General features: G+C 42.4%; 1 protein-coding gene across 1 annotated transcript in view; it reads left to right on the forward strand.

Moving 5' to 3' along the window:
* The first annotated feature begins 683 nt into the window (after window positions 1-683).
* bach2b (BTB and CNC homology 1, basic leucine zipper transcription factor 2b) overlaps window positions 684-18,806 on the forward strand; it is a 102,110-nt gene continuing 83,987 nt past the window's right edge. Inside the window, exon 1 of the mRNA XM_039781809.1 lies at window positions 684-1,068. The gene's annotated coding sequence lies outside the window, so the exon portion shown is untranslated. The remainder of the gene's footprint in view (window positions 1,069-18,806) is intronic.

Raw genomic sequence — 18,806 nt, forward strand, 5'->3', positions numbered from 1 at the left:
CTCTACAGTTTGATTTAATCAAGTCCCCACCATGTTAACACATCTACAGACACAAACACTCAGCACAGCTGCACTTCTCTGTGTGTGTTTGAATACTTTGATGACACTGGTCATTTTATGTGTGTTTTATTATTAATATTATTATTATTATTATTATTATTATATTATTATGTTGTTGTTTTTTGACAGAAATGAAACATCCCCATCTAAGAGTTTTAAGGTGCTGGCTCAAAAACACCTTTAACAGCTTTATTTGCATATTTTCACAAATATGTGACAAACAATTGTAGAACAATTCGGCATCGTACTTGAATATAGGCTATATAAATAAGGCAGTCATTTCCATTCAGTGAGCATTACAACCATACATCATGATGTAAACTTGAGAAGAAGAAGAAAGGGACTTAAATACTCAGTAAGAAAAGAAGGGGGATTTTAAAGGTATGCAATAACATTTCCTTAAACAACTCTTGAAGGATGTCAGCTGGATATATTTTCTAGGACTCAGTTGTCTCTGTTGTGAAAAATGCCTTGCGTCATCTTTGGCCGTCATATTCCCGCTGTGTGCACCGAGAGGAGGGGGGGGGGGGTGTAGCGAGCACGAGGGCAGGGCTTTGAGCTAACGGCCCATAGTGCGATTCTCCAAGCTCCGCTGCGCACGTTACAGGGAGTACTCGCGCGCTTCCCGCAGGCACCAACGCAAAGCCGCCTCGCGCTACGATGTTGTGAATGAGGGGATGGAGTGACGTCAGCGGCCGAATGTCAACAATGTAGCGCGAGAGAGGAGGCGTTCCAGTCGAGTGGAACAAACAGCGGAGACGGAGCGGCACGCCGCGTGGATCGCCACGCACACATTCTCACACACACACACACACACATACGCGCGCGCGCAGTCGTCGGCTACACACAGCGGCAACAACAGACCGGCGAGTAACACACACACACGGTGTTTGTGTGCAGCAGCGGGACAAGCAGCGAGCTATGTGCAGCCGGAGGCTCGCAGGCACCATGTGAAGAGCTGCTGGGACGGACAAAAGGCTGCGAGACGAGCACCGGAGACGGGACAAGGTGAGCTGCACGGTCCTTCCTCCCTCTCTGGTAGACCTAGAACCAGATCTCCCTCTCTGGTAGATAGAGAACCAGGTCTCGCTGTGTTCAGTCCGCGGATTCACCGCGTGTCAGCCTCATCTATTGTTGGTGCGCTCACAACCGAGTTGCAAACTTGCATAAGTGTCGCAGGGAGAGCTGCAGCAGCAGATCTGTCTGTCTGTCTGTCTGTCTGTCTGTCTCTGGGAAAAGTCACTGCTGGGAAAACAAAACACAAGAAGAAGAAAAAGCGCATGCATGACTGTTGGTCGCTTGGCGGGGCTGCGGATATTAAAGGGTGTGAAGTATGAAGTGTTGAGGAGTGAAACACAACTTTGACTTTGAACCGCATCCTGTTGTGCTCTGAGTCACCGGTGCACCGTGTGCCCCCTCGGTATACGGTATAAGCTGGCACAGGCACGCGCCGCTTCTGCGAGGAAAAGACTCCAGAAAAGAAGACGCTGTCACACAGCGCATCATTCACTGCATTCATCAAATAAATTAGCAGCTGAATAGAATATAACTCATTATCATATTATTATGATTATTATTATTATTAGGCTATACAGTGCATCTCTGCATTTTTCTGCTCTTTCCCAATCTGAAATTATCGGAAATTACACCTATAGGCTACTCATAATCAACAACAAAAAAAGATTTGATGTGTAAGGACGAGCCAGCCAATGGAATCATGTGGATGGCTCGGCGGTGTCTTTTAACAGCCCACATCGGTATCCCCATCAACCCCTTATAAGCTATGTTAGAAAGATCCAATTAACCTGCCCCAAACCAAAGAAGGTGACTCCAGAAATCCAGCGGTGACTGTATCAAACAGCTGCATTGTCATGTGGGCGGCTGCTGCATCAGTCCGTCCTGTCAGTGGTTGTCTGCGAGTCAGCGCGGAGTGGTGATGATGCTGGGATGATATACGCTCCGTCTGGAAATAGAAGGTGGTGTTTTGTGGTTAATTAACAAAGCAGTTGGATGACACGTGCTGTAGCCTCTGCATATCAATTATTAAAGATCCATGTTAGCCTATATAGGGGGTCGGGCTAAGCCTGTTCAATGTGTGTTTGACAAAATGAGAATACATCCCGTTAGTGTGTGCTGGACTGAGAAGTGTCCGCGGTGTCAGGCAGCCTGCCGTGTCCTGGCTGGCTCAATAACAAGTCAGAGTCAGTGTGTTTATTTCGGGATATGCTACTATTGTTTGATCGCCACGTGTTTGCCTGAAATCATAAATCCCATGAATGCGGTGAAACAGCACTTTGAGCGGCAGCGGCAGCGGCAGCGGCAGCGGCAGCGGCAGCGGCAGCGGCAGCGGCAGCGGCAGCTCTTTGTCTGTTTGTGCTGATGCAACGCGCAGATGCCGCTGAGCAGCAGCAGCCTCCAGCACCCATTTCTCCCCCCTGCATGTGTCCTGCTGCTCTGTCTCTGGCATGGTGACAGTGTGTGAGTCCGTGCTGCAGGTGAAACTGAGTGCACGCGGAGAGTGCACGCTGACGGTGTCTTAGTGAGATCTGAACTGAAAACACGTTGTTGTTCACTGACATCGCTCTGCTTGCACAGCACGTGCACCGCGGCAGCAGCACTCATGCCCACTTTTACGCAGGGAGCCTTTGTTCAGTACAGTAGCCATCCCATGCACGGCAATCCGCTGCTTATTGGGGTGAGGGTGACTCAGTCAGGCTTAAATGTCACTTCATCACAGTGGCAGTGCTTTATTTATCCTGCTGTTACCTCATCTGATCTGATATTTATTCCTCTGTTCTCTTTGTCCATCAATCAAGAGAGGGATTAAATGATAGTTTCACATTGGTAGCAAATTCTGTATATTATAATGATGAATATAATAATAGGCTACACATCCTGTTATCTTTTATTAGTCTATAATAATAGCTCAGTGATTGAGACATATTTCTCAACAAACAGTCAAATTTCCCGTTGACTTCTGTTCACTGAGCTTTAGTTGGTGAACCCAATGTATCCAGCCAACACTATGGGTCACACCTGATGGTGACAACACACACACACACACACACACACACACCAATATACAGCGCTGATTCATACAAGGACATCACCAACGGCTATCTCTGAAAGGATCGAAACATTTTCCAACTAGTGCAGTGTTTCATATTTGATTTATTAATTTCTCTGTTTCATATCATATTTTCTGTATAGCTGATGATGTGAAGATCCAATGCTGTTGAAGCCTTATTCTCACTACTAAGAGCATAACTGTAGTGTGGAAATTATTTTATTATATTTTTTATTACATTGGCTTAAAATCAGCCAAATGTAAGTAGCGTGTACAGAATCACTGGACTCCACCTGTGACACACTCACAGTTTTTTAAGGTTTAAACACTTTGGGCCCTATCTTGCACTCAGCGCAATTGCCTTTGTACACCGACGCATGTATCATTCCTATTTTGCACCCGACGCCCAGCAGACTTTTCCCTCCACAGACGCACGTCGGTAAATTAGGGAATGTACTTGCGCTCCTGGGGGCGGTTCAGCGAAAAGAGGAGGCGTGTTCCAGCGCAAACGTTACTTTGTGCTATTCTGCAGTTTCAGAAAACAATTCCACCACTGACCAGGAAAAACCTGGTCTAAAGTCAGTGGCGCGTTATTCAGATGCTATTTTAGGGGCGCATGCTTGGCCATAATGTAGCGTGTGCACAACGCGCATACACTTCTCTCATCTAAATGGATGCAGCAGTTCCCATTTTTGCAAACCATACATAATTACAAAGGAAAATATTACTGAAAATGTGCTTCAGGTGTTTGGAAAGGTCAGGAGGCACTTTACAGTACAGTCCTCAAAAAGGCGCAGCATTCTTTGTGGCTTGTTGTGTTTTACACATTTCCATGAATCATGGATGTGTTGATGACATAAATGAGGAAATATTAGAGGACTTAAGGAGACGTGATGTTGAACTCCGGCGGAATCTGGTCCGGGAGCAATGCGCGATGCGCTCCTGGTGGAGCGGGTGGACGGAGATGGAGTGGGGGGAGGAGGAAGGGGCACAACAGGAGCAGGTGGTGCGTTTGGAGGCCCACGCTCCATGGCTGCAGCAATCCTCTCCACGGCCTAGTCCGAGAGGAGCAGCAACATCGCCACCCGGTCAAGACGGCATTTATTACTTTGCCGCATCCCGCATCGGCAGCTCCCGCTGGCGTACGCCAGGCAAATCCGCCGTCATAATAGCAATCCGCCATGGAACAAGCGCCTGCTCTTAAAGGGAATGAGAGATGACGCTCTGATTGGTTTATTGCACGTTACGCCCAAACCACACCTAGCTACTTCAGACCAACCCATTTTAGATTTGCGTCGGGCGCAAGACTCATTTATCCCGCCGGTAAAATAGCAACAGCGCCCGAGATCCGCCTACAAAGCTACTTGCGTTTTGCGTTTCATACTTGCGTTTCAGATCGTTAAAATAGGGCCCTTCAAGTTAAAACCCCAAATTCCCGGAAAACACGTGACCTCAGTGTCCCAAAATAGGAGCTGCAGCTCTATTAGGGGTGTTCACCTCTCTTTGGTTAAAGCATCCACAGTTTATAACAATGAACAATCTGCACAAAACATTTTGAATCTTCCTCTACTTTGTGACCCCAGCAGGGGTGATTTTAGCCTTGCTCTAAACTTCATCTCAACACCCCTAAAAAAGAATTGCTAAAAGAAAAAGAGAAAAGTCTGTGTTAATCTATTGTGAGCTAAGGAGTTGTGCTCTAGGAATATCACAGCATCGTGTAACTCAGCCCAGAATCTAGATACCAGATCATTCAGAAACTAATTCTGTCAGCCATTTTCAGAATAGTGCTTGTCAGCCATTAGTCAAAATCACATACATCTCTATTTTTCCAAAGTTATGGATGCATTTGTAAAACCACCTGACCGTTGTAGTAATAGCCCTGTGGCTCAGCATTTAAGGAAGTTTTCTCAGAATTGTTGGTGTCTTTCTACTTACATATAATTCCGTGTTTCCTCTACCATGATGGTCCAACAATGATGTTAAAATGCACAGTTAGCCCAGTAGAATAACACTAAACTATGTTGAAATGGTTCCAGGCACCGCTAAAGCTCTGATCCTAGAATCGCCCCTGGACCCCACTATTACAACACAACTGCAAAACAAATGTAGCAAGACCCCACTGAAGTCCTTAAAAAAAGCAAAGTCATAGTGAAGTTATTAAACATAACACGGCCAGCATCTCTGAGGGTGAGCCTGGCTTGGGAACATGTCTCAGTCTGAGCCAGGCTGTTTTTGGGGTTCTGGACATAATGAGTCCCTCAGGGAACCGCAGCGTCCAGGGCTAGCTCCTCCAGCCTTCTGCTGAGCCTGTAGTAATCATGTTCTCTTACTGAAGTTCCTATCCAGCTAATTAAAATGCTGATGACAAAAGAAGCTGCCTGTGTTCAAAAGTAACCGAGCACTTATGGGTTAATGATTCATGAAATTGCAGTTGGAGTATAGTGATAGAGGAATCTCTTTGTGTGATCATAGAAAGCAATCCCAGCAGCCCCTTGAGGTGCTAAAGCAGCATCATTTTGGATTCTTATGAATCATAGCAGAAGAGCAGATCCTCCTCCGTCTCTCACATAGATGTTTTTCTCTCTGCATCATTAAAGGATCGTTTGCATCACTCAGGATATTTGAGTAACCCCCACCAGCTAAGCTTAACATCCCAAGTCAGCGCCTCGGCCAGAAAAGAAAAAAGAAAAAACATGTTCCCATAGCTCTCCCACGTCAGCACAAAGGCATGTTTGACTGGGCTGCTGCCAGTTTGAGGCGTCGATGGAACAGCAGAAATCTAAGATCCTGCACTTTACACCCAGGGCTATTGTCCCCCCCTCCCTCTCTCTCTCTTTCTTGTGATCCCTTCTTCTCTCCGTCATATCATGGCTGCTCATTCTTCTCCTCCCAGCGTTGGTTTACGGCAGCGATGTGCACTGCCACTATGGCTCACCATGTGAAATCAAATTGCATTATGGTGCCACTGCTGCTCAGCGGAGACTTGCCAAGAAGTTATCAAATCTAAAACAGCCCCGGCAGATTTCTGATTGTTCTGGTTTGTTTTGGGTCCTTTTTTTGTCTTGTGTTGCTTGTAAGAAAGAATCAAGAGATGTAAATCAGCCTGATGCTTGCGCCCAAACTATTTGCTGATCTCACAGACGGCCTCCAGCCGAGAGCTTCACCTTCTGAACTCTGAGTTAATCCTCTTTAGGAACCCATCCTGTGGTCATCCATACGTTTACAACTGTGCAAAACATATTGAGCTGATAAAATGATGCACATCTGGTCCTAATAGCTTCGGAAAATAAAACATTGGAAGGGTGGAAGAGAGGGGGCAGGAGGTTTAGTAGTTATTGAAGCAGTTTAGAAGAATGAGCAGTGTGTAAAGTGGAATTCAGTGAATGAAGAGTGTAATGACCTGTTAGTGTTGGACTAGTGCTACTACTACTGCCGAGGGACTAGAGAGCATTGCCTCTGCTCTGTTTACACATGCACCCTTTTTTGCTGCTTTTTTCGACATTTTTGTTGCTTCTTTAAAAACGTTTTTGTCACTCATTTCAACGCTTTTTTTTATTTATGCTCAATTAACCTAATTTATATGACTTATCAAATTTTTTTATTTAAAAAAATCAGAAATCATGAATTCATTTTTTTTTTTTAAATGCTAATAAATTGAATAAAACACCACAAATTCAATGGAAGTAATCATGAATTTGACCTGCAGCGATGTCCATGCATGCATCCAAGTTATTTTGGTTGTAAGGAACCCATATTTCTGAAATAAAAAACTTTGAAAAACACAAGGGTTAGTACTACGGTGGCCCTGGGAGCTCAAAGCACTGCTAATAACAGAAAGAAAACCCATGGAAACAGACCCAACACACCAGGGGCCTGTTTCACAAAAGCAGAATATCTATATCCAGGATAACTGATAACGTGAGGAGAGACTAGGCCGAGTCAGGCTGAGGAGGAGCGACTAGGCCGAGTCAGGCTGAGGAGGAGAGACTAGGCCGAGTCAGGCTGAGGAGGAGAGACTAGGCCGAGTCAGGCTGAGGAGGAGCGACTAGGCCGAGTCAGGCTGAGGAGGAGAGACTAGGCCGAGTCAGGCTGAGGAGGAGAGACTAGGCCGAGTCAGGCTGAGGAGGAGAGACGGCACGAGTCAGGCTGAGGAGGAGAGACTAGGGCCGAATAGGGCTGAGGAGGAGAGACTAGGGCGGAGTCAGGCTGAGGAGGAGCGACTAGGCCGGAGTCAGGCTGAGGAGGAGAGACTAGGCCGAGTCAGGCTGAGGAGGAGAGACTAGGCCGAGTCAGGCTGAGGAGGAGAGACTAGGCCGAGTCAGGCTGAGGAGGAGAGACTAGGCCGAGTCAGGCTGAGGAGGAGAGACTAGGCCGAGCCAGGCTGAGGAGGAGAGACGAGGCCGAGTCAGGCTGAGGAGGAGAGACTAGGCCGAGTCAGGCTGAGGAGGAGAGACTAGGCCGAGTCAGGCTGAGGAGGAGAGACTAGGCCGAGTCAGGCTGAGGAGGAGAGACTAGGCCGAGCCAGGCTGAGGAGGAGAGACGAGGCCGAGTCAGGCTGAGGAGGAGAGACTAGGCCGAGCCAGGCTGAGGAGGAGAGACTAGGCCGAGTCAGGCTGAGGAGGAGAGACTAGGCCGAGCCTAGGCCGAGCCAGGCTGAGGAGGAGAGACTAGGCCGAGTCAGGCTGAGGAGGAGAGACTAGGCCGAGTCAGGCTGAGGAGGAGAGACTAGGCCGAGCCAGGCTGAGGAGGAGAGACTAGGCCGAGCCAGGCTGAGGAGGAGAGACTAGGCCGAGCCAGGCTGAGGAGGAGAGACTAGGCCGAGTCAGGCTGAGGAGGAGAGACTAGGCCGAGCCAGGCTGAGGAGGAGCGACTAGGCCGAGTCAGGCTGAGGAGGAGAGACTAGGCCGAGCCAGGCTGAGGAGGAGAGACTAGGCCGAGTCAGGCTGAGGAGGAGAGACTAGGCCGAGTCAGGCTGAGGAGGAGAGACTAGGCCGAGCCAGGCTGAGGAGGAGAGACTAGGCCGAGTCAGGCTGAGGAGGAGAGACTAGGGCCGAGTCAGGCTGAGGAGGAGAGACTAGGCCGAGTCAGGCTGAGGAGGAGAGACTAGGTCGAGCCAGGCTGAGGAGGAGAGACTAGGCCGAGCCAGGCTGAGGAGGAGAGACTAGGCGCGAGCCGGGCTGAGGAGGAGAGACTAGGCCGGCCGGGCTGGGGAGGAGAGACGGGGGCGAGTCAGGCTGAGGAGGAGCGACTAGGCCGAGTCAGGCTGAGGAGGAGCGACTAGGCCGAGCCAGGCTGAGGAGGAGCGACTAGGCCGAGCCAGGCTGAGGAGGAGAGACTAGGTCGAGTCCGGCTGAGGAGGAGAGACTAGGTCGAGTCAGGCTGAGGAGGAGAGACTAGGTCGAGTCAGGCTGAGGAGGAGAGACTAGGTCGAGTCAGGCTGAGGAGGAGAGACTAGGCCGAGTCAGGCTGAGGAGGAGAGACTAGGCCGAGTCAGGCTGAGGAGGAGAGACTAGGCCGAGCCAGGCTGAGGAGGAGAGACTAGGCCGAGTCAGGCTGAGGAGGAGAGACTAGGTCGAGTCCGGCTGAGGAGGAGAGACTAGGTGAAGCCAGCCTGAAGTCATTCAGATAGATGCGCGTCCACGGCTTTCCTCAGAAGACCGCGAGGTCGATCACAGATTTACTGATGCCACAATGGAGAATACAATGATTATACAGAGTGAGCAGCAGTTTCTTGTGGAAGTATGATGACGTGAAACACATTATTTGTATAAAAAGAAAAGAAACACGCCCGCTGTAATGAAACAGCGAGAAAGCGTAGCAGACGATCACGGACCGACTGAATGCATAAGCAGCCTAAATATAAACATTAACTGACCACGGCTCTGAACAGAAACCGTCATAATCATTCCATTCAAGGATTAGGCTACTAATCATTTTCACAAATTAACAGTTGTACTCTTTGCCTTAAAAGTGAGCAGAAGATAATGTTACTCAGGAAATTTACCATGAAGATCCATTTTCTATAATGCTAGAATATGATGCGTAAATATCTCTTTCACTCTGTTCCTCCCTCTCTCTCTCTCTTTTTCTCTCTCTCTCTCTCTGTCTCTGTCTCTCCCTCTGTCTGTCTCTCTCTCTCTCTCTCTCTGTCTCTTTCTCTCCCTCTGTCTCTCTCTCTCTCTCTCTCTCTCTCATGGGCTAAAATATAAATTTCCTAAGTCATATTAACTTCCACTGCTCGCTTTTAATGCAAAGTGTACAACTGTTCGTTTTTGCAAATGACAGTGACTCATTGAATGCTTTCAGTTAAGAGCAGTAGTTCATAAATGTATATTTTTAGACTATCATTCAGTCGGTCCACTATTATCCGCCACGCGTTTTATTTTTTATAGAGGACGAGTTTCCTTCTCTACATATTATATGCCTTGCTCCCTCGTATATATGGACATAGAAAATAAAGACACTGAAGAAATTGGACTCTAAAATCTAGAAACTATAAAGATAATTAAGTGATAAATTCCATGCACACTGTAAACATGAATGGAACAGAGTATATTCATCAGTTATTTCCCCCCAGCAAAATCAAAGGTCAAAAACCATTGAGGTGTCCTCTCCCTGTTGTTCCATGAATGTACAGTAGCCTACATCACTAGATAGTTACTGGTCCAGTGAACTAAGACTATCATTTGGGAGGATACAATTAGGTACAATTAGGATATGTTCTTAAAATTGTACAATCCTCCCAAATTATAGTCCCAGTTTAGTGGACAACACAAATTGTGTGCTAAGAATGCCAAATACAATGCAAACGTGGAAGAGGAACAAAAATTATCCTTATTGTTAAAGAATTACAAAAAAATTATCCAAATAATTCAAGGTGCATTGGTCAACTCTAGAAATGTACAGCATGTTATGTATTGCCCTTAGTTACAGACTTCATTTAAAACACAGATGAAATGTTATCAGCCTTTTCTAATTATCTCAACAACTGCCATAATATATTCATCAAACTTCTAACAACAATATGAACAGCAGTTTTCATACAGCAATATAACAGTAACAATGACTGTCACATGAATAATTCAAAAAAAAAATAATGGTCCCAACTTTAAATAATAACTTAAATAGTTAAGTTCTTAAATGAACAGCAATATGCACCTGTTGTATTTTAATCCAGGCTGATAACAACAGGGTAAAACCTCTGCTGGGTGATCAGAAAAGGCTCCAGGATTAATAAATCTCCATGGTGATTTATGTGCCTTACCCTTTGGTGAAACCGAGTCAAGGCTAAATTCATCCAGGATAACGGGGATATCCCGGCTTAATCCCTTATCTTGGTTTTGTGAAACAGGCCCCTGATCTAGATCTCAGCAACAGCATGTAGGAAGCTCTCAACACCCTGGGGACTCTTAACAGTGATGCACACGTCAGTCAATGGTGTTAGGAAATGTTGAAAAGGAAAAGTTCAAAATGAATTGTTTTTCCCCCTTATTTTAACATTATGAAGGCATGATTCAGATATTATTGCACATATCTGCTGTTAGCCTAGCGTTAGCCTTTTGGTGATTATTATAATACTGTATCTAAATCATGCGATCACAATGACGGATAGCAGAACAACAAGCGTGTCCCAGCCATGTGCATCACTTTTTAGTTTTTTTTCAATAAATCTTTTTATTTTTATTTAGGAGAATAAACATAGACAGTACAGCCATTGAGCACAACGTATTATATTATTCACAATAAAATATAACATAACGGCCCATATCTACCATCCTCCAAAATAAATGAGAAGACAATGAAATAAAAAACAAATAATAAATACAAATCAAATACGAGAGGGAGGGGGGGCTAGAGCTACATGTCAAGAACTAACATGTCAACATGAGAGATTAGGAATCGCATACTGATTATTATTATTATGATTATTATGATCCGATGTGCATAGACTAATACTGGTGCGCTAACAATTTGAGTTTTAAAACAACATGTTATGTGTCTGTATAGGGCGGCATGATATGAGGAAAATCTACAATGACGTTGTTGAATATGGCGATAACGATATTACTTGTGATAAATAAACAGATATTAAAGTGTTCTCAGTTCTGCTGCTTTCAGTATTCTTCTAAAATACAACAAACTGCTTGATGGATTTTAAACAAAAGAAAAAAATTTTTTTTTTTTTTTTTTTTTTTTATTTTATTTTTATTTAAAGAAGAAGGAAATATAAAAGGAAGGGTGTTTTTTTTTTTTTTTTTTTTTTTTTTATAATTTGGGTTTTTTGTTGGTGTGTTTTTTTTTTTTTTTTTTTTTTTTTTTTTTTTTTTTTTTTTTTTTTTTTTTGTGGGTTAATTAATTTGTTTTTTGTTGTTTTTTTTTTTTTGTTTTTTTTTTTTTTTTTTTTTTTTTTTTTTTTTTTTTTTTTTTTTTTTTTTGTTTTTTTTTTTTTTTTTTTTTTTTTTTTTTTTTTTTTTTTTTTTTTTTTTTTTTTTTTTTTTTTTTTTTTTTTTTTTTTTTTTTTTTTTTTTTTTTTTTTCCCCTCCTTGCTGCCACCATAGAAATTATATGCATACCATAATAAGTAAGAGCAGTTTGCTGTGAACCCGAGGCAGTGTGTGTCTCCTTGGGGGACACTGAAGTACACAGTAGTACCGTCCCACTTCAAGTCCTCCTGTCAGCAGTTTGCTCTTTTTGTTATTGGTGGAGTTATGCACTCTCATATACTGTATATTATGAGATAAATATACTTCCATACCTCCACCGACCTATCAAAATATTATTATTATATATTATATTATTATAAGTATTAGAATAATATAAAAATATATAAATAGGTTCCAGATAGTTTTAATTCAGAATAAAGCTAATACTGTAAGAAAGGTATAATGAAATACTCCACCAACTTTTATTGATATTTTGAGATATTAATAAATACAGAGACACAAATGTAACTTCATTCAGAATGAGCTTATTGCTCAGTAGGTTCTAAACATACACGCACATAGCTTTGATGTTTTGGTGCATAACATACACAGCAGATGAGATTACAAATAAAAGCATGTATTGCACAAATACAGAAACATACTGTACATATTGAAAAAAAGACACTTACTATACATATATGGAGAAAATACTATAAAAAGATGTACAATATAATATATCAATGTTAATATTAAAATGAAAGGGCTGTGGTAGTTTTGTGGAGAACATTGTCCAAGGCTCACAGTACCAAGTAGAAAAAGAATATTTATTTATGTCCAAAAGATGTGTGTTAATGTAACCCATATAGACAGATGTGAAGACGGTAATGAGGGGAAATATTAAAATGAAATTAATTTACCAACAAAGTAATATAGCATTAATGGCATGCTTTTATTAAGACTTAAAATGAATGAATCTGCACAAATAGTTTGAGTGAAGTGAAGTAAAAGGTAGTATAAGATCAGATAAAATAAGCCTGTTACGTTCCCCAGAGGGCAGATTCAGCAGCGCAAGGACAGAAAGAACTAAAGATAGACAACAGTTTCAAATAAATAATTAGAAGTATATTAAATAAAAATAAGAATAGAAACAAAAATAAAAATAGAAACTATACTAACTTTAAAAAAAAAAGACTCCTATCCCAGCAGATACACCATGCTGAAGTGATAGATGACATCATTTTACTCCTAGCTAAGACTGCAAAGAGTAGCATGTTTTAGAAAACGTACTGATTTGTGCTTCTTCCACTTTTCATCTGTGAATAGAAGAGCATGTGACAGAATCAAGTTATTCTACAGGTTTTTGGTCACCAACATTTGTGTTTCTAAATATAAAGATGTCTAAAGTGTAAATTACATTTGAATTAAAAGGTGTTAGTTTCAACACACAGGGTGCTTCCTTTGAGCTCATATCCTTATGTGACACCCTGTTGTTCTGATCACTGACATCATAGCGCACACTGCAGTTCTGAAAATCTTGCCAGTGTTCTGCAATCATCACTGTTCTCTGTGTTATCACAGTGTGTGCACACGACTGTTACATACTGTGCTGCGGAGGAAACACATTGTGGGCTATAAAACCCTCCGAAGCCAGACAGACTCCTGCATGCTGCAGTAAGGGCTGGCTCTCAAATCAATATGATATCAAAGTATATTTAAGGCCATTTGTGAGCTGAGCTCTTTGGACTCCTTTCATCTGCAGCCATGCTGGAGGGATACGCTGTCCAGTCTTGGGCTGAACCATTTGGGGGGGGGGAATCTAATTGTGATTTTTCTGCCAGATATTGCAGTTACGATTGGATTTTGCAATTTCTTTTAACAGATAAAACATGCCATGGAGCATTATAACATGAGACACCGTCAAAACTGCTCTGTATTCTTATACAGGGATGAGAAGAACATAGATATGAACTGCAAACAAGTGTTTTTCCTTTAATAAACATGGAACACTGAACAGTCAAACACAGAACATTTATCACAAAAGATAAAGTTATAAAAAAATATCAGTTATTTCCTGTAAACTGAAATGTGTGATCTGCCTCAGTTCAACAGGAGCATCTACATATTACATCTTCTACCGTCATGTTAAATAAAGTTATAGGAAATAAATGAAAAAGACACGGAAAATAGGATATTTCTGTAAACCATCTGTGATATGTAACATTATACTGGCATTTATCTTTTGAAAAAACTGTAAAAAATAAAAAATAAAAACAGTAATATTTTTTTTAAACCAAATGTTACACCAAACATTCAACTAAATGTTGCACATTCGATTAATTGCGGTCTTCACGATTAATCTCATTCTTTCAAATCTGGATTTGGATTTGAAAACCATGGATGGTTCAGCCCTTCTGTCCAGTCTTTTCTTCTGAGAGCGTCTGTTCTAATGTAGAGCCCAGCTTTCTGCTGATCTTTGATTATAACAGATATATCTCTAATGGTGTGTATGTCGGCAGAAACTCAAACAGGAATTCCAAATTAGTAAACTGCACTTTTATATATTTTATATTTTTTACATTTTTGTATATTTAAAAGTTTTCTAAATTCAAGTTTAAAAGGTCGACAACTGAAGGTTTACTTGTTCTGGCTTAAAGGTTCCATTCGTTAAACCAACATGGGTTAGAAGTCTGTTGTTGAAGACCATGCTGTGGTTGAAAGGTCCTGAATAAGTGGACCTTGAGTGGAATGAATGGTCAAGATCAGGTTTGATACAGTTTTCTTATGTCTTGATAATGGCTAGGTGTCATTCAAAATCTTAAGGAACTGGTGTTCATGCTATTTATTTTATTTATGTATTGCGATTAAGTTTTTAATTTCAGAAATATGATTATGGATTTCTTTAAAAGCCTTTTTTTAATTTAACAAAAGAACGTAAACAGTCTAAAAACAAACCCTCGTACAAGAACTTAACTAAATGAAATAGTCCTAAAGACATACAGTACATGGCTTCATCTAGCATCTTCATAACAGTACTTGACTGTTATCCATAATCAGTGCCACGGACAAATTTCAATCCAGCACTGCTCCTTTTTACAGTTTATATATTAGTTGAAATCCTTTTAATTCCAGTGGTTTTTCCCATTTCAAACGGTGACTCTGCTGTTGCTGTCCAAACAGGTTGTCTGGGTTTTCCGATGAGCGTCACTGAGAGTCACTGACTGTAATTGAAACCGGTAGACGTAAGAGGCCAAATGCAGCGAGTTCCCGTCCTGCTGGAGGGCTGGACGTTTCCTGCCAAGCTCGTTTAGTTCCCCCCCCCCACCTCTCTCTCCGACCTCCGGGTCGATGGGAAAAAGAAGTGCTGCTCAGTCAAGCATAGTGGAAGGTATTTCAAACAATAAGCGGATTCCTGGTACGGGAGTGAGATCATTGTTTTAGTGTGGGGGGGGGTCCTGGGCTGACCTGTGTGCTGGCCTGTGGCGGGACGCTCAGTGTGAAGGGGGGGGGGGGTTTGAGTCATCCAATCATGACTCACTGTTTCCGCTACATAGCGTACTTGATAGTTAGATAGAAACATTCAATTATATTGTTTTATATTTAACAGCAACATTCAAACTTATGAATATACACAAGTGATCCGAGTCAGCATGCTCGCTCGTATCTTCCAAATCTTAATCGAGTATCATGTCATTTATTTATTGTCCATTCAAGTCACAAGTCATAAAAAAGGAGACTGGAGTTGACTCCAGGGGTTTTTCGCCGCCAAAGGAAAATCACGCCAGCGCCAAAACGTTACGTAAGACATTACATTTCATAATGTTTTGTTTTGTTCATAACAGGATTGTATTATTATACAAATTAGCTACAACAGTGATAGCAGTTAACCTCATGTAAGTCACTCTACATTTTTCAATTTAGGAGCAAAACATGCTTATTAAGAAAAAATGTTACTGTAAAGCCCTGTTCATATTAATAAAACTGGACTTTGGGGTAAACCCGGGCCCATTATATTCCATAATATTTAGAATTTTTTCCTACCACCAGAATTTTATGTTTTCCTTGACATAAATAAAGAGTTTTCACCATAAATTGTTGCCTACAAATTTATCAGAATGCAGGAAATTAAGTCTTTGACCCCCATACCCGCCACTCAATATGTCCAAAGGCCCATTCTGAGCCAGGAAAACCCTGGACTCGAGTCCAAGTCACCAAGTCTCAAGTCCACATCTCTGCACAGTTAACACAACAATTTGATCAGTGACGATGAGGGATGCTCGATGGCCAGCTGAGGAGAACATCAGATCGTGAACTGCACACAGACTTTTTTGAAGTGACAGATCCCTCAAAGTACAACAAACCCTGGTCACCCTTCATGGTACCTCTGCATGCTGATAGGTTTGGATCTGTCCTGGTTTCAAGTTATCTATCTCTAAGATTTCTGTCTAAACCCACATACAATGCAGCTATAGTTTAATGATTGATTATTTTTTATATCAAAATTGCAATTTGAATAAGTGCAGTTTTAAATCCAAAAAGACACCATTTAAATGAACTGACAACAGCACATTAATCAGCTGTCACTCGTTAACGCTGGGCAGACACTGGCAGTAATAGTGAGGAGTGGTTGAAATGTCCCAGAGAAACTGTTAACCCTTGTTTTGTCTTCCCATCGACCTAGCAACTTTTCTTTTCTTTGGGACAAAATTAAAAATTTAAACTTATTTTCCAACGTTTTTGTCACTTTTCCCGATGTAAATTTTATTTTCAAATGCTAACTGAATAAAACACTTTGATCAAAGTAGTGAACTGATCATTTATTTTACATGAATAAAGAAGAGTGATCATCCACGTTACTTTTTTTGGACAATTTGGTTGCAAGAAACCCACATTTTTGATTTACAAACTTTTTGAAAAATTTGACCCTACCCTTTATAGTATGAAGTCATTCCAACCAACATTATCTGCATGGCTTGATACCGTAAATGGATCTCTTTTCTTGTTTTTTGGGGGGTGGGGTGGGGGGGCACTTTAAGGCAGTTTACAGTAAACCGAATCCTCTTCATTGACATTGAAGCAGTGGAGTGTAAAACAACAAAGTGTGTGAGTGTGTGGTTTGGTAAAGAAGTGCAGCTGTAAAGGAGTTAGGGGGAGGGTTAGGAGAGGGGGGGCGGGAAGGAGGGGGGGGGGACATCCTGTGAGACCAGCACAGGTGGTTGGGAGGGGGTTGGTGTAGTGGTGGTAGAGGGAGGGGAGGGGGAGGTTGTGGGCGTGGGCGTGGAAGTGCAGTAATGTGCCCACTTCCTGCACCGATCCCCCGTGCTCTACTGTAAAACAGTGAGCTTACAGCGAGATCAGCAGGATTTGCTGGTGGTGGCTTCCTGCCATCTCACAGCAGGCAGCCATAGGTGGAGATCCTGTATGTGCACTCTAGTGCCCCACTGTGCCTCATACTTTTCCTTATCATGTTTTTTTTTTTTTTTTTTAAATCATGGCACAGGAAAAGAAGCAAGAAAAGGAACATTAATTCTACAGCAAGAAAAAACTGTGAATTGAAAGCATTAAAAACTGAGAGCATGACGTTTACCACGATAGCTTTTCCATTTGTTGCACACAGTGGAATGGAAAACATGAAAGTCTATGTGTTGGGTTACATCCATGTATACAGCCCTTCCTATGGGGGAGTAATCTGTGTGGATAGACAGCTTTATGCTGATTTCATCCTGTAATTTCAATCAAATGAGCCTGTACAAGTCCTCCCAGGGTGATGACACCATCTTGTTTGGAGCCGTTGACTCTTTCTCTGAAGAGAAACACTCCTGTTGGTTTGGCTCTGTTGCTCAGATGGGAACTATGGCATTGAACTGGGGGGGCACCAAAGAAACTGCCGTCCTGCACATCAACCTCATTCTGGGTCATTAGGAGCATCGATAGACTCATTATTGGTTCATGGATATCTCTTCTTCCAAAACCTTACCTAATAAAAGGTCTTTGATGGTGTGACATCCAGACAGGGCAGGGCAATATATGGATATTTATCCACATCGATATATGAGGATCGATATCGTTGTACATTTTGGATATCGTAGTCTTTTCCTGGTTTTAGAGGCTGCATTACAGTAAAGAGATGTATATTCTGAACTTACCAGACTGTTCTACCTATTTCATTGTTTGCCTTTACCCACGTAGTCATTACATCAACAGTATTGGTGATTATTTATCAAAACTCTCATTGTGTTAATATTTTGTGAATGCACCACTAGTCATCCCTACAATATGGCCACAATATCGACATCGATGTATTTGGTCAAAAATATCGTGATGTTTGATTTTTCCATATGGCCCAGCTCTACATCCAGAAGAGAAAAGAAATGCAGTGAGTTTGAGTGCTGCTGAGTCTGCAGTCAGGCAGTATGAACCTAAAGCAGCCCAGGGGACTAACAGTGGGAGTGATCAGAGTGGGGGTCCATTGAGTGGGGGTCCACCTGTGTCTCCCTGTGTCCTGCAGTGAATCAGCACTGGCCGGCCGGGTCATAGGGACAGACGCTGAAAGGTCAAAAACGGTCCACTGTTACTGAGTCACAAGATCTGTGAAGAACCAACCAGCCTCTGACTTTTAATCATTTACTCAAAGTTTTTATGTTTGAGTAAACATAAAAAAAGTGAATTTTTGTTTCTGGAAATTAGATTTGGGTCTATGTGGTTAGACTTTAGAAGCATTTGAAGCCACTTATCACCACCTGTTTCTGTGGTGTGTGTGTGTGTGTGTGTGTGTGTGTGTGTGTGTGTGTGTGTGTGTGTGTGTGTGTGTGTGTGTGTGTGTGTGTGTGTGTGTGTGTGTGTGTGTGTTTTTAAAACAATGAACCAAGGCATTGTTGTTATGAACAATGTTTTCCATAGGCGTAATTTACAAGGGGGTGGGGGGTTACAACCCTCGCAATAATCATAACTGGCCGGTGCAACCCTCCAAAAACCTAGTATAATTTCCTTTACATAAATAAAGACATTTGCACCATAACTTGATTCAGAAAAGGCACAAATTGTTGCAGAAAGAATCACCAGAATGCAGGAAAAGAATTGTTTAATATGCTCAAAATTTCAATTTAGCTCAAAAGTGGAGATCTCAACTTTGGGTTCAACATTGGGGTGAAAAATGAAAAATGAAGACCATGAGATGGGGTAGAAAGCTGTGGGAAAAGCTGGTCAGAGGAGCTTGGGTTAAGGGTTACAGTATTTGGTCAAACTACTACTCCCAAGCT

Source organism: Perca fluviatilis, chromosome 18, assembly GCF_010015445.1.
Source record: "Perca fluviatilis chromosome 18, GENO_Pfluv_1.0, whole genome shotgun sequence".
Classification (NCBI taxonomy): Eukaryota; Metazoa; Chordata; class Actinopteri; order Perciformes; family Percidae; genus Perca; species Perca fluviatilis.